Consider the following 10,686-nt stretch of genomic DNA (forward strand, 5'->3'; position numbering starts at 1 on the left):
TTCGTTTGGGCCTCCCATTATCTGGGTCCGCTACACTCTCTTGCCCATCAGAAAAGAGCTTGTCCTCAAGCTTAAAGTCATGTGGCGTGGGCCTCTCAATGGGCTTGGAACCGCCGGTCCAGATTCGTCCATCAGCAACGTGATCAATGGTAGACGTTGCCGCCTGGGTATGTGATGGATCAGGTTGAGGTGGCATTATGGCGTTGGTCCGAAATCCTTTGAGGGGAAAATGATTGGCTCCCAAAGGATCAGCCTCATCCCTAAAGACGTCTTCCCCATGTGACTCCTCGAGTAGTGTGCGTGACTAACTTTGTGCAACTGAGTGGGTGGATGCCTTGATGCCTGTTGCAGCTGAGTGGTTGGGGGCATTAATTCCCTGTGGAATTTGGAAAGAATCGTTGCTTACTACCTCATTCCTCCTTCCATCTTTGTCGTTGATTGTTGTCTTCTCCCCATGGAGCTCCCCGTTCTGAGCCCTTTCCTTTGCTCTTGAGTCATGGTCCGTTCGTATGACGAAGCTGGATCCTAAGAGGTATTGACGCTATTTGCCTACTGCCGACGTAATAGCATACATCTCCCTGATATAATTTGATTGAGTTTGCATGTGTGGGAAGAGTTTCTTACTGAAATACGCTATTGCTTTTCTATCTTGTAGCAACACAGCTCCTATACCCGTACCTGATGAATCTTTCTCAATTATAAATTCTTTTTGAAAGTCAGGAAGAGTGAGAATCGGTGCTTCAGTAAGGCACGTCTTTAATTCCATAAATGTCGTGTTAGCTTCTTCTGTCCAATGGAATTTGCCTTTTGTCAGGAGATCAGTGATTGGAGAAGCTGTTTGTGCATACCCTTTAATAAATTTCTGATAGTATCCTGAAAGCCCTAGGAATGCTCGAACTTGAGTGACCGTAGTTGGAGTAGGCCATTCTGAAACTGCTATGACTTTATCCGGGTCAGGTGCGACACCATCACTAGACACAATGTGTCCTAAGAATTGAATAGATGATGTAGCAAATGAGCACTTTGAAAGTTTCGCATACAATTGTTGTTTCCTCAATATGTCCAGGACTTGAGATAAATGTGTGACGTGTGTTTGTAATGTTGGGCTGAAAACTAAGATGTCATCAAAGAATATGACTACAAAACGTCGGAGGAGTAGTGCGAACACATCATTTATTGTTGCCTGAAAAGTAGAGGGAGCATTTGACAACCCAAATGGTAGATGTAACACCCCGTATATATCCGGTAATGTTATCATAATATCGTATTAAGCTGCGCTTAATTAAAAATGTGGAATGACTTTTTCTTTTCAATTATGATGTCATTAACATTACCAACTTGCTTAATAACCAATTATTAAAACATCGCCTGTATGTAATTGCAATAAAACAGCTAACTGAAATACCTCATAACATAGATAATATAAGTTCAAAAGCAGTTTATCATTTATCATTTCTAAAACAATGCAATGCAGTAGATAATCATGTTATGTGTGTCAATACTAATCTACTGGCCAGAGACAGTGCAGGTATACGTCTATCACCTACACACCGTGCAAGTACCACTTGCATTCACCCCGGTACACCGTCTTGTATGGCGCTACATACTCAGGCTTCCCGTCAAGATGAAACAACACATGCATATTAAAAGCCATTACATGTAAAGTTCAATCAACATGTCAAATATCCAAAAGCATGTACACAGTATGCATAAACCATACCCCCATGGGACATGGTGGAACCACAACATGGCTAAACCGAGGACATGAAAGCTTACCTTGCAAGCTAACTCCAAAAGTCAAGAGTCCACAGCTCAAAGTCCAAACACAACAGATTCATAATCTGTTATGGACCAACAATACATCAACAACATGCACCACAAGCATACAATATTAAGACAACGCCTTTTCATTACGTTTTCAAGTCTTAAAGCTTCTAACAAAGCCACAAGCCCTTAATCCCATGATTCTGGCTTAATCCATTAAATACAGAAGTTCAACTTCATCAAACAAGGGTCCAAAAACCCCCCAATAGCCTACTGTTCACACAACACAGTTGCTGTTCTGCGAAATCCCAGAATATCCGGATATCTCACTGTCCATATCCGGATATGCATATCCGGATATACGGATTCACATATCCGGATATCCAATATCCGGATATCCCAAAACCACGTATCCGGATATCCAATATCTGGATATCAGTTTGACAGATATCCGGATATCTCACGACAGAATGCAGTTTCTGCATTTTCGTGAAGATATCCTTCAAAGGTTCCATTTTTACCGATTTTAAACACCTAATCATGCATTTCTAGATGTGTTAAGCCTCTCCCAACAACAAGTTATCATCTTTTAACCTTAGCATGCATCAAGCTTTCATTTTTAAGCATTAAACTCAAGATTAAAGGTTGGTATACATACCAAAGGCCAAAACAGAGGTTCAACTGCTCAAGAAGCTCCCAGAACAACTTCAACAGCTACTGGAAATATGGTGCACGAAAATGGTAAGAAAGGTTGACCCTTTAGCACCAAAGATCAACACTTGGACCACCAAAAACCCAAGACAAGACTTCTTTCAACCCAACCACCAAGGTCAGCCCCCAAACAACAAGAACAATGGTTGATCACTCAGAAAAATGGTGTCTTCCAACTTCCCAAGGCTCACTCAAACAAGAACAAGTGTTTATGAAGGTTTTAAGGAGAAACAAGCATAAAATGATCACAAAGTCTCAAAATGGAGTAAATGGCAATGGAACAGCAAAGGAGGTCAGCCACCACAGAGAAACTCATGCTGGTTTTCTGTTACCTAGGGTTGTGAGCCCTTAAATGAGTATTTATAGCCCAAACACACTTAACACAAAGTATTAACTTTAATTGCTACGCTTAGCATTTTAATCCCAAACTTTGGATTCTGAAACTACATAATTTTCTAAGAATTATCATATTTTTCTTATAATTTTCTGAGCAACTTTCCGGTACGCGCTTTTCAGAGCCAGTACCGGTTTCTAGCACCAGTCCTCATTATTTGGACTTGAAACTCGTTTTACAAGTCCTACATATTATTCTAGTAATTATCATGCACTTACATTAATTTTCTGGGATACTTTTTCGGTACACATTTATACCGACTAGCAGAACCGGTATCTGCACTTTTCTTCCGAAAAGTGACTTTCAGCATTCTTAATCACTTATTACGATTATTAAGCCTCATAAATAATTATTAGGGTCAATTATGGAATCATTTCCTATTTTCTCGTAATTTATTAATTAAATTCCTTAATTAACGGTGCGGGTTCTTACAGTAGAACCATAAATTCAAAGTGGTCGTGGTGTGTTATGAATGCTGTCTTATGAATATCTTCTGAGTGCATGCGAATTTGGTGGTAACCAGATCATAGATCAAGTTTGGAGAATATTGTGGCCCCGTGGAGTTCGTCCAACAATTCGTCTACGGTCGATATAGGAAATTGGTCTCTGACCGTGATTGCATTTAAAGCTCTGTAATCTACATAAAATCGCCAAGTACCGTCTTTCTTTTTCACCAATAGGATAGGAGAGCTGAATGGGGACTGGCTAGGGCGAATGATTCCTGTTGAGAGCATTTCTTGACATAATTTTTCAATTTCGCTCTTTTGGAAATGTGGGTAACGGTAGGGTCTAACTTGGACAGGCTGTGTGTTAGGGAGTAAATTGATGTGGTGGTTATGTGGTCGGTGTGGTGGTAAGGTATTGGGAATGGTAAACACATCATTGTAGTTGGAGAGTAAGTTTTGAATGTCAGGTACAATATGGTGGGGTTCCGTGTCATGTGTTTGAGGGGAAGTAGGTGTTGAAGAGTGAGGACGGATGAAACACATGAAGCATGAAGTGTATGCATCTGTGACCATAAGTTTATTCAACTTTGCAGAAGATATAAGTATTGGGTTGTCAGGACGGTGTCCGTGAAGTTGAATATTGTTACCTTGGTGGTCAAAGGTCATTATTAATTGGCTATAATCAGTAAGAATGGGTCCTAAGGTACTGAGCCATTGAACTCCTAGGACAATATCTGCACCTTTCAACTCCAAAGCGTATAAATCCACTGAAAATGTGTGAGACTGCATCACTAGGGGTACTTCCTTGCAATATGCCTGACATTGAAGTCCCTCACCATTGCCTACCTGCACAGTAAACGTCTCTAAAGTCTGCAAAACCAGTCCCAAATAAGTAGCCATTTTATGCGTGATAAAATTATGAGTGCTTCCGCCGTCGATTAAAACCTGAACTTGTTTCCCAAATATCGTTCCCATTAAACGAAAAGATCATGGCGAATAGTGGCCCAATAAGGCGTTCAAACTGATCTCAGAAAATGAATTAGAAACATTATCTGTAATTGGAGATTCTATTTGTTCCTCACTTTCGGGCGGAGGTGGATCATCTTCTGTGCCGTCAAAATATAGCAAGGTGGCTTTCCCTTTGCATCTATGGCCAAACACGTATTTTTCATCACAACTGTAGCAAAGCCCTTTTTCTCGTTTACGTTGTATTTCTTCTGGTGAGAGTCGCTTAATAGGAAGTGGGGATGTTGTGGATGGATATTTGGTGGAGTTTGATTGACTGACTGATGGATTTTGTGTGAATGGTGGGTGTGGTGTCCACTGTCCGTGAGCTTTGTACCCGGTATTGGAGTCTGTGTGCTGGTCTTCATATATTTTTGCCAGTGAGAAAGCAGCATGGACATCTTGAGGTCGTTGAATTAGGACTTGTCTCCTAATGTTCGATTTTAGACCGGCCATAAAGAGTGCTCTTTTTAGTGTAGGAGAAAGGCCTGGTACTCTGCTGGCTATGACTTCAAAACTAGCCTGGAACTCGCTAACTGTGGTTTGTTGTTGAAGGTTGGCAAGACATATTGCCGGATCTTCGAACTCCGATGGTCCAAATCGCCTTTGCGCCGCCACCATGAATGCGGCCCAATTGGGAATTAACCCATCATTAAAAAGTCCTTGGAACCAAGTATTTGCTGGTTTGTCGAGGTTGAAAGATGCAATTAGCACACGTTCCGCCTCGGGTATTTGATAGAATTCAAAATATCGATTGGCATGAAAAATCCAATCAGTTGGATCTCCGTCTGCAAACCTCGGAAAAGTAATTTTCATTGGTTGTGTGCGGTTAATGCCTGAGATGGGCGGAGGTTTGTAGGGACCTGATCCGAGGATTCCAGATCCGTTTGACTGATTTTCGAGAATCCGATTGATGTCCTATCTGAGTATAGAAAATTGTTGATTTTGTTGGGTTTGCGATTGCAGCAGTTGTGCTTGCGAGTCCTATAATGCCAATTGTTGTTGTTCACGTACGATTTCTGCTGCCTGGAGTTGTTGTTCCAACGTTTCCACACGCTTATTCATTTCACGCATGCGTGTGTTCTCTGCCATTTGGGAGGGAGATCAGATGAAAGCACCAACGAAGGGGTATTACTTAAAAGAAAGAGAGAAGAATAAGAGATGTAAGAGATGAGAGAATTTTTTAAGGGGAGAAGAATTGCGATCAAACATTCGATGCTTTTGTATTGATCTTTTTCAGGGTTTTATAGCAAAATAAACCTAATGGCTTAAGGATTGCCAGCTAATGTTTGATTGAAGATAAGGATGATTAATCCTATCGACAACTAATAAACTACTAATTGCTAATGACTGATTGAAGATAAGGATGATTAATCCTATCGACAACTAATAAACTACAATCGACAACTAATAAACTACTAATTGCATGTAATTATTAAATAAAAATAAAAGACTCCTAGCTAATAAAGCACTAAACATAATCTTTGAGGTGGGCTGGTGGCTTTGTCATTCGTTTGGGCCTCCCATTGTCTGGGTCCGCTACAGAAACGAAGCCCCGAAATAGTATTCGATTTTCTGCACCAACCTCGCTATTATATATAGTGAAAAAGATGATACCATAATTGCTGAATGAGACCGATGATACCATAACGTGTGAAATAAAAATCTCTCAAAGATTTCACCAAAAAAAAAACAAAATCTCTCAAAGATGTTTCCAAAAAAATAAAAAAATATAAATCACATTAATGCACTAATGAAACACATTATGGAAACAAAAATAGAGGTGATTTGAAGGCGTCAAAAGGGGAAACTTTGAGGTGATTGAGAATGACATTTGTGACAGAGTCTTCATATATATATATATATGGAAAAGTTCAGCAAAAAAATTTATTTAATGTTTTTAAATAAATTAATTACGCATTTATTACAGTTTTGGAAATAATTACATATTTATTGCACAATAAGACGCCTATTTTGGGCGTCACCAATGACGCCTAAATTGGGCGTCACTCAAGAGGCAATCACGCCTAAATTTGGGCGTCACTCATCAGGTGTTGATACGTGTCATATTTTTTTCCAAAAATAATATTAATTTAATCATAAAACTTCTAAAGGCCATAACTTTTGACTCGGGTATCCAAATCCGGTAATTCTTTTTTTGATTCCACATAACTTTTCGAGATCTATGCAATGACATCTCATTTGGCATATTTTATTTCTCACAAACATAATTTAAATTTTCAAGAATGGTATTATAAGAGCAGTTAAACCCAGAAGCCTCTGAGTTCTGGGTTTGTGATTTAATATAAAAAAATAAATAAAATTTGATTTGTGATTTAAATTTGAAAAAATGAATAAAAATTTGATTTGTGATTTTTTATCGTGCATCGCGCGGTTAATATACTAGTATAATGGAAAGCATTACAACTTAATTTTTCCCCAATTCTATCCTTTTGAATAGCAAATATTATACATTGGAGAATAGCATATACCTACAAATTGACCAGAGTTCAGTGTATCTTCCGTTGTCCTTATCAAAAGGCTTTACATAGAAGTCAAAAACCCTACATGGGATGTTTCCCTATATAAAGCAGAATACGTATGCAGGGAATAATTCGATTAATATACAAACAACATGTATGTTTGGTCTTTTTTTGTGCTTTCTTCCTGAGCCACGAGATTTTTTTTTCTTGGTGAAATGAGAATAAAATTATTATTCGAAAAATTATTGAGATGATGATACCATGGCTATAATTTATAACATTGTGTTTGGATCATATAAGGTAATGTTTCAATCAGCGAATTTGGAAAAGTTAGCAATTTTTCATTTCGTTCTTCAAATTAGACTTCCAAATCCAGATAACCAAAATTTGGCCTTAAATCTTTAGCCTTGGAGCAAATTCAGATTTGAATTTATTTTAATTTTCCACTTTATAGATAGGTTGTTTTACATCACAATTCATATCCACCATTTAGAGGCGAGATAGAAATATAATCCAAATAGTGATTTTTTTACATTAGGCAAGACATTATAACAATACTTTGAACCCTAAGTGATGAACATGACAGGCCCCATTTGAAAAGCTCCCTCTACCAACTCGATAGTCAAGTCACTCTTTCATCAGTTCATGTTAAACTTGTTGAGATGAATTGTCCTTCTCTAAAAAGATGCATTCAATTCTCCTATATAAATGCTAGTGTGAATGAAAAATGTCACCAAGTCAAAAATCAAAGACTAAATTGCCAAGATCATGTTTTCCTCTATGATTTACATAAAATGGCAAAACCCAAGAAACAAACCTATCAACATTTTTAAAGAATAATAACCATTGATTACCAAAAAACAAAAAATAGAATAATAGCTATTGGCTAAGCTATTTAAGAGGAACTAAATTCACCACCCCGCAGGGAAATGCTAAGTTAACAAAAGCAAGAAAAACGTATCCACTTTTTCTTAACATACTGAGAGTGCCTCCATAAATCCAATGCTAAAACTAGTGTTATCCTTTAGACCGCTACTACCTAAATCTAAGTTTCAATTTGATCAGGAACACCAACATGAGATCACTTATAACAATGCTACCCCGTTCAATTCTTTTTTTTGGTTGGTTCTTCCTTCTTAGGTGAATTTAAGTAGAAGATCTATCAATATTCAATTTACCTGGTAGAGAGATATAATATAAAATCATTAATGTAACCCCCCACCTGACAACTAAAGTTTTAAGTTAATTGGATCTTTTACACTACCAAATTACGTTAAGGGCATCCTATTCTTGAAGCGTTATGGATTCATTCATCAGATAACATAGCATGCATTAAATTACGTTACTGTAAAATGTACGCACATTATTCTGATCAGCTTCTCGGATCATTTCCTCCAAGAGGACATCCTGCGTGCCAAATTCTTCACAAGCTTGAAGCTTACCTTGAGTGATGTGGCCACTATCGTCTTTATCAAAATATGAGAATGCGTCAACAAAATGATCTTCCATATCAACTTTGTTTAAATGCAATGTTGCATCTATGAATTCTCCATAGTCTATTGTACCACTGTTATCAACATCTGCCTGCAATCAGAAACAAAAGTGGGACAAATGGATTATAACAATGTGCTAGTAGAAGTGATTTATTATAATATTTTTTTGATTGTTATTTATTATTATACTTTTCGCTACTTTGTATAAACATGTTTCAAGAAATGATTACAAAGAGCTTTCCTTGCAAGATTAATCATAAACAAACACTTATCATAATCTTGGTCAAGTTACAACATGAACAAATCAAGTCCAATAGGACTACTCCTACTAACATAATAAGAAGTCCTAAAGCAATAAGAATCCTAATATTCTAACAGGAGAAAATGTTTGGCCAAACCAAAATAAAGGGTACGAAATATAGGTTTATTTTGTGACGTTAAGGAAATTAAAGAAAATTCTGAAGTAATACTTACAGCTTGCATTAGATCGAAAATTTCAGATCCCCTGAGATTAGCACCAAACGTTTTCAGTCCAACCTTGAGTTCTTCAAAACTTATTTGACCACTGTTGTCAGTATCTATCTTCTTAAACATTTCTTTCAAACCAGAAATTTCTTCTTCAGAAAGATTCTGTGCAATAATCTTCACAGAACAATATGGAAAATATTAAAAGAGCATAATTTGATGATTCCAAATTGAATTTAAGATGTTGACATATTCAACTTTGCAAATAAAAGTCAATATATAACAATCTACTAGTCATCATTCCCAAAAGAGTGGAAAACATATATTCTCATGGGACACAGTTATGTAATGGAAAGATTACTTACTGTAAAAGCCGTTTTCTTGAGCTTTTTCATTAAAGAAAACTGCTTCAGGCGACTCAAAGCTGCAGAATCAAGAGGCGCACCTCCATCAACCTGAAACCAAGGGTGACCTGCAAAGAAAAGGAACATGATCACTTACAAGATGGTAACAAAACCTCAAGTTCTATGATTTTGTCACAATTACAATTAATACTCACAAGTCAGAAAGTCTGGCAATACAATGCAGATTTTTTCGTCCAAAATATTTAAAAATACAATAAATTTGTTCTTAGGGTGTGTGTTTGAAAAAACTGAAAGATTAGCAGTACAGTGATTTTATTCATAAACTGAAACTTACGAAGAACTTCATCAACTGTTATCCTTTGTTTAGGATCTCTAACAAGCATCTTCCTAATCAAGTCTTTTGCACTTTCAGATATATACAGCCAAGGATCTGAAGAGAAATTAAGATCACCATGCAAAACATTCCAATATATTTCTCGCTCTGTTCCTATTACCAAGGAACAAAATAAAAAATCTCAATTTTTAGAACCAGAAGAAACCTATAAGGAAATAGAAATTAAACAAAATGATTGGATCATCAAGGGAAAGACATCTTAAGAACTCTTACCACCCCAAAATGGAGGTGTTCCGCATAAGAGAATGTATATGATCACACCAGCACTCCAGACATCAGCTTCTGGGCCATAACGTTTGCCTAGAACTTCAGGTGCTATATAAAAAGGACTTCCAACCGGATCCTTGAAAACATCTCCTGTAAATGAAGATTGTTAGTGACAAACACTCATATAGATTTTAATTGAACAAGGGGGAAAAAGGAAAAGAAAATCGAACCTGGTTTAAAGAAAACAGACAATCCAAAATCTATTGCCTTAAGGGTGGAGTCTTCATGGCCATTAACGAAAAGAAAATTCTCATGCTTAAGATCAAGATGTATTACTCCAAGGGCGTGGCAATCCTTAACAACACTAACTATAGTCCTTGCAAGTTTAGCTGCCTTTCTTTCCGTGTAATATCCCTTTCCCACAATCCTATCATAAAGCTCACCCCCTTCACATAATTCCATAACGACATGAACCGAAACAGCATCCTCATAAGCCCCTTTAATGGAAACAACATTGGGAATACCTGCCAAGTGATGCATTATCTGAATCTCCCTCCTCACATCCTCCACATCATCATCTGTCACCATTTTTTCTTTAGGAATGGACTTGCAGGCATACTTGTTCCCATCCCAGATTGTAGTACTCCTTAAGATAACCCGTTTTTCTCTGCAAAACCGAATCTACTTGAAGCCCAGCAATTGATTGCATCTTAACATTATGGAACTTTTCTCGTTTTGCTGGCTCTGCTGGTCTAGTATGTTCCTTCTGCCTAACTGGCTCTAGTACAATGGTGTTCTGTTCCACGTGCTTTATTTGTTCCTCTGAAGGTTTATTGCTCTCTTTATCTGTTGTCTGCTGCACCTGCTTCATCTCCTTGTTGTCAAATTTCACTACCTCAAGAGGCTTTTGATGAACAGTCTCTGGATCATTTGGATTTGGCCTTTTACTCACAAGTGAA

The 10,686-nt window shown here is 37.5% G+C and overlaps 1 pseudogene; it reads right to left on the minus strand.

Annotated features, from left to right (window-relative positions):
• Positions 1-304: 304 nt before the first annotated feature.
• Positions 305-10,598, minus strand: LOC133308410 (calcium-dependent protein kinase 1-like; annotated as a pseudogene).
• Between the last annotated feature and the right edge of the window lie 88 nt (positions 10,599-10,686).

Source organism: Gastrolobium bilobum, unplaced genomic scaffold, assembly GCF_033153095.1.
Source record: "Gastrolobium bilobum isolate Gb01-03AN ecotype WA unplaced genomic scaffold, APGP_CSIRO_Gbil_v1 utg112425, whole genome shotgun sequence".
NCBI lineage: Eukaryota > Viridiplantae > Streptophyta > Magnoliopsida > Fabales > Fabaceae > Gastrolobium > Gastrolobium bilobum.